This window comes from Triticum aestivum, chromosome 3A (genome assembly GCF_018294505.1).
Source record: "Triticum aestivum cultivar Chinese Spring chromosome 3A, IWGSC CS RefSeq v2.1, whole genome shotgun sequence".
NCBI lineage: Eukaryota > Viridiplantae > Streptophyta > Magnoliopsida > Poales > Poaceae > Triticum > Triticum aestivum.
In genome coordinates this window covers 641,420,565-641,426,564 of record NC_057800.1, presented here as the reverse complement: position 1 = coordinate 641,426,564, position 6,000 = coordinate 641,420,565, and positions in this window count along the sequence as shown.

The window sequence follows — 6,000 nt, the reverse complement described above, 5'->3', positions numbered from 1 at the left end:
AGTTGCGTTTAATTCTTTCCAATAAATCCCATTTGAATTCAATAGTCTTCATCATAAAAGATCCAGTACAAGAAGTATCCAGCATGGAGCGATTACTAAGAGAAAGCCTAGCGTAATTTTTTTGAATAATCATTTCTCTTGAGAGCTCATGATTGGGGCATGAATATAACATTGACTTAAGCCTCCCCCAAGCTTGAGCGATGCTTTCTCCTTCGCGAGGCCAAAAATTATATATATAATTACGATCACGATGAACAAGATGCATAGGATAAAACTTCTGATGAAATTCCAATTTCAATCGTTTGTAGTTCCATGATCCCATATCATCACATAGCCTATACCATGTCAATGCCTCTCCCTTCAAAGATAAAGGGAAGACCTTCTTCTTGATAACATCATCGGGCATACCTGCAAGCTTAAATAATCCACAAACTTCATCCACATAGATTAAGTGTAAATCGGGATGCAATGTTCCATCTCCTACAAAAGGATTAGCTAGCAGTTTCTCTATCATACCCGAAGGAATTTCGAAGTAAACATTTTCAATAGGTTCAGTAGGTTAAGGAGCAACTCTTTGCTCTACTGGTCGGGGTGAAGATACCCCGAACAAGCCCCTCAAAGGATTACTTTCCATAGTAACAAGTGACAGTAAATTTCAGCACACTATATAAATTTTTCCTTACCAAATTCCACCTACCAAAGGCGTTTCACTCCCCGACAATGGCACCAGAAAAGAGTCTTGATAACCAACAAGTGTAGGGGATCTATCATAGCCTTTTCGATAATTAAGAGTGTCGAACCCAACGAGGAGCAGAAGGAAATGATAAGCAGTTTTCAGTAAGGTATTCTCTGCAAGCACTGAAATTATCGGTAACAGATAGTTTTGTGATAAGGTAATTTGTAACGAGTAGCAAGTAATAAAAGTAAATAAGGTGCAGCAAGATGGCCCAATCCTTTTTGTAGCAAAGGACAAGCCAGGACAAACTCTTATATAAAGGAAAGCGCTCCCGAGGATACATGGGAATTATCGTCAAGCTAGTTTTCATCACGTTCATATGATTCGCGTTCGGTACTTTGATAATTTGATATGTGGGTGGACGGGTGCTTGGTACTGTCCTTACTTGGACAAGCATCCCACTTATTATTAACCCCCATTGCAAGCATCCACAACTACAACAGAAGTATTAAGGTAAACCTAACCATAGCATGAAACACATGGATCCAAATCAGCCCCTTATGGAGCAACGCATAAACTAGGGTTTAAGCTTTTGTCACTCTAGCAACCATCATCTACTTATTACTTCCCAATGCCTCCCTCTAGGTCCAAACAATGGTGAAGTGTCATGTAGTCTACGTTCACATGACACCACTAGAGGGATGACAACATACATCTCATCAAAATATCGAACGAATACCAAATTCACATGACTGCTTATAGCAAGACTTCTCCCATGTCCTCAGGAACAAACATAACTACTCATAAAGCATATTCATGTTCATAATCAGAGGGGTATTAATATGCATAATGGATCTGAACATATGATCTTCCACCAAGTAAACAAACTAGCATCAACTACAAGGAGTAATCAACACTACTAGCAACCCACAGGTACCAATCTGAGGTTTGGATACAAGAGATGAACTAGGGTTTGAGATGAGATGGTGCTGGTGAAGATGTTTATGGAGATTGACCCCCTCCCGATGAGAGGATCGTTGGTGATGACGATGGTGATGATTTCCCCCTCCCGGAGGGAAGTTTCCCCGACATAATAGCTCTGCCGGAGCCCTAGATTGGTTCCGCCTCGTGGCGGCGGAGTTTCTTCCCGTGAGCTTGCTTATGATTTTTTTCTCGATGAAAGACTCCATATAGCCAGAGAGGGCATCAGAGGGCCACCTGGGGGCCCACGAGGCAGGGGGCGCGCCCAGGGGGGTAGGGCGCGCCTCCCACCCTCGTGGATGGTGGGTGGCCCCCCTCTGGTGCTTTCTTCGCTCAGGATTTTATATATATTCTGAAAATAACTCCCGTGGAGTTTCAGGACTTTTGGAGATGTGCAGAGTAGGTCTCTAATATTTGCTCCTTTTTCCAGCCCAGAATTCCAGCTACCGGCATTCCCTCTCTTCATGTAAACCATGTAAAATAAGAGAGAAAAATGCATGAGTATTGTGACATAATTTGTAATAACATCCCATAATGCAATAAATATCGATATAAAAGCATTATGCAAAATGGATGTATCACTGTTCTGCCAGGGAAACTTCCCTTCGGGAGGGGGAAATCATCACCATCGTCATCATCAGCGATCCTCTCATTGGGAGGGGTTCAATCTCCATCAACATCTTCACCAACACCATCTCATCTCAAACCCTAGTTCATCTCTTGTATCCAATATTTGTATCCAAACCTCAGATTGGTACCTGTGGGTTGCTAGTAGTGTTGATTACTCCTTGTAGTTGATGCTAGTTGGTTTACTTGGTGGAAGATCATATGTTTAGATCCATTATGCATATTAATACCCCTTTGATTATGAACATGAATATGCTTTGTGAGTAGTAATGTTTGTTCCTGAGGACATGGGAGAAGTCATGCTATAAGTAGTCATGTGAATTTGGTATTCGTTCGATATTTTGATGAGATGTATGTTGTCATCCCTCTAGTGGTGCCGTGTGAACATCGACTACATGACACTTCACCATTGTTTGGGCCTAGAGGGAGGCATTGGGAAGTAATAAGTAGATGATGGGTTGCTAGAGTGACAGAAGATTAAACCCTAGTTTATGCGTTGCTTCGTAAGGGGCTGATTTGGATCCATATGTTTCATGCTATGGTTAGGTTTACCTTAATACTTCTGTTGTAGTTGCGGATGCTTGCAATAGGGGTTAATCATAAGTGGGATGCTTGTCCAAGTAAGGGCAGTACCCAAGCACCGGTCCACCCACATATCAAATTATCGAAGTACCGAACGCGAATCATATGAACGTGATGAAAACTAGCTTGAGGATAATTCTCATGTGTCCTCGGGAGCGCTTTACTTTATATTAGAAGTTTGTCCAGGTTTGTCCTTTGCTACAAAAAGGATTGGGCCATCTTGCTCCGCCTTATTTACTTTTATTACTTGTTACTCGTTACAAATTATTTTATCACAAAACTATCTGTTACCGATAATTTCAGTGCTTGCAGAGAATACCTTGCTGAAAACCGCTTATCATTTCCTTCTGCTCCTTGTTGGGTTCGACACTCTTACTTATCGAAAAGGCTAGATAGATCCCCTACACTTGTGGGTCATCAATATGTTGTAAGGTGTTTTTGTACGGTGCTAGTAGAATCTTTAGTTGGCGGAGCAAATTTAGTTTCATTGATGAATGACGGCAATTTAGTGTTCATGTCCTGGAACGTTAGGGGTTTAAACTGCCCGGCAAAGCGCACGGTCATCAGCAACGTAGTTTTTTCTCATAGAGTAGTGGTGCTCTGCCTACAGGAAACCAAAATTGAAACTTGGATGACAACGGTAGCTACGGAAATAGGAGGTAGTAGAATGCAGGGGTGTGTGGTGTTGCCGGCGATCGGGACTAGAGGTGGTGAGGCGATCTTCTGGGATAAAGATGTAGTCGATGTAGTTTCTCACTACTTAGGTAGCTTCTCCATCACTGCTAGGGTGCACGAGCTGAACTCCGGGCTGCACTTTTGGATGACCATAGTCTATGGTCCGTATGTTGATGCGCAGATAGAGAATTTCTTAGCAGAGATCGCTGCTGCCGCCCCATCTATTTATGAACCATGGATGATCAATGGCGACTTCAACATGATCTATCAAGCAAGACATAATAACAATTCAAACATAAACATGAGAATGATTGGAAAATTTCATAGAGCCATAGACCTGGCTTGGCTCAAGGAGATCAAGTGCAAAAATCGACGTTTCACATGGAGCAATGAAACAGAAAATCCTACTCTCTGTGCATCGACAAAATATTCTGCAACGTGCTCTAGGAAGAGTTGCACCATGAGCATTTGTTGGTTGCTGCCTCAACGTCCTTATCTGACCACTGCCCGCTGGTGCTTGCTGCCGCGGATATGCCAGGACAAAGAGCTAGGTTTAGATTTGAAAATTTCTGGCCTAAGTTTCCGCACTTCACGGAAACAGTTCTTCGTGTCTGGCAAAGACCGGTGTCGCATGCCTGCCCCTTTGTTAGAATCAAGAGGAAGCTTGAGCGTACTGCGGCAGACTTGAAGATCTGGAGCAAGGCCACTTTTGGTAAAGCAAAAATGCAACTGCATATTGCAAATGAAGTCATCCGTTTGCTCGATGTGGCGCAAGAAAACAGAAGGCTCACGGTAGCAGAATTTCAACTGAGAAAGCAGCTCAAGGTAAAGGTGCTTGGGCTGGTAGCCATTGAGAGGGCAAGGCGAAAGCAAGCTTCCAGGATCACCTGGCTACGCACGGGGGACGTGAACACTAAGCTTTTCCATGCAAAAATGAGAGCTAGAAGGAGGAAAATTTTCATACATTCTCTCAGAGAGGGCGGCTCGGAGGTTTTCGATCATGCAGGAAGGAGAGGATCCTTCATGATCACTTCACCAGATTTCTGGGCAAGCAAGGAGATCGAGAAACCACTCTCAACTGGGACAAGCTGGTCATCCCCATGATAGACCCGCAAGGCCTAGACTCGTCATTCTCCATGGCCGAGGTTTGGGCTGCTATCATTTCTTCCCCAGCGGATAATGCACCCGGAACTGACGATTTCACAGGCCAATTCTATCGTTCTTGTTGGCACATCATCCAGGACAATATCATGGCTGTGTTTCACAAGTTTCATCAGCTAGCGGGGCAAAACTTTGCAGAGATCAACACTGCCCTGATCACGCTGCTGCCAAAAGAGAATGGAGCTTCTGAGGTCAACCACTACTGACCGATCATCCTGATACACTCGGTTGCAAAGCTCATCTCAAAAGTCCTCTCTGCAAGGCTGGCATGGGCTCTTAGTGCAATCATTTCACCGGCGCAGACTGCTTTCCAAAAAGGCAAATGCATCCACGATAGCTATCATTATGTGCAGAGCTGTGTTAAGATGTTGCACAGAACGAAGAAGAAGGCGCTATTCTTCAAGCTAGACATAGCAAAAGCCTTCGATTCAGTGTCCTGGGAATATTTGCTCGAGCTCATGCAGAGAATGGGTTTCCCGCCAAGATGGAGAAATTGGATCGCGTTGCTCCTCTCGTATGCCTCCTCCTCTTGCATGCTAAACGGAACGTAGGGCCCAACCATATCCCATGGTTGCGGATTCAGGCAGGGCGATCCGCTTTCTCCCCTGCTTTTCATCATTGCAATCGACCCTCTTCACCGCCTCCTGGAGGCTGCTGCAGCGGAAGAAATGATCGCTGACCTGCCGGGCTGTGGCATCAGCATGGGGATAAGCTTATACGCTGATGATGCCGTCATTTTCGCAAACCCTGTGAAGGAGGAAGTGGACACGCTGCTCTATCTACTAAACAGATTTGGGGGAGGCCACAGGGCTAAAACTGAACCAGGCAAAATCTTCAGTCATCCCAATAAACTGTGGTGATGTTCAGTTAACAGAGGTTCTGCAAAACTTTGGGGGTCTGCAGTCCACCTTCCCAACTACATATCTAGGGCTGCCAATCTCTCCAAGGAAGCTGAGACTGGTGCATTTCCAATTCATAATCAACCGGATCCGCTCAAGGCTCGCTGGATGGAAAGGAAAATTGATGAACATGGCCGGTAGGCGGGTGCTAGTGCGTGCAGTCTTGACAGCACTGCCGGTTTTTGCTATGACAGTCCTCAAAGTGCCAAAGAAAATTCTCAAAGAGGTGGACAAAGCTCGGAGGCAATTCCTATGGGCACAAGATGAAAACATAACTGGCGCCAAATGCAAGGTAGCCTGGGGAAAAGTTTGCCTCCCGGTGGCCAAGGGGGGGCTCGGCTTGCTGGACCTCCAACGGTTCAGTACAGCTCTTCGGTTGAGATGGTTGTGGCTTGCTTG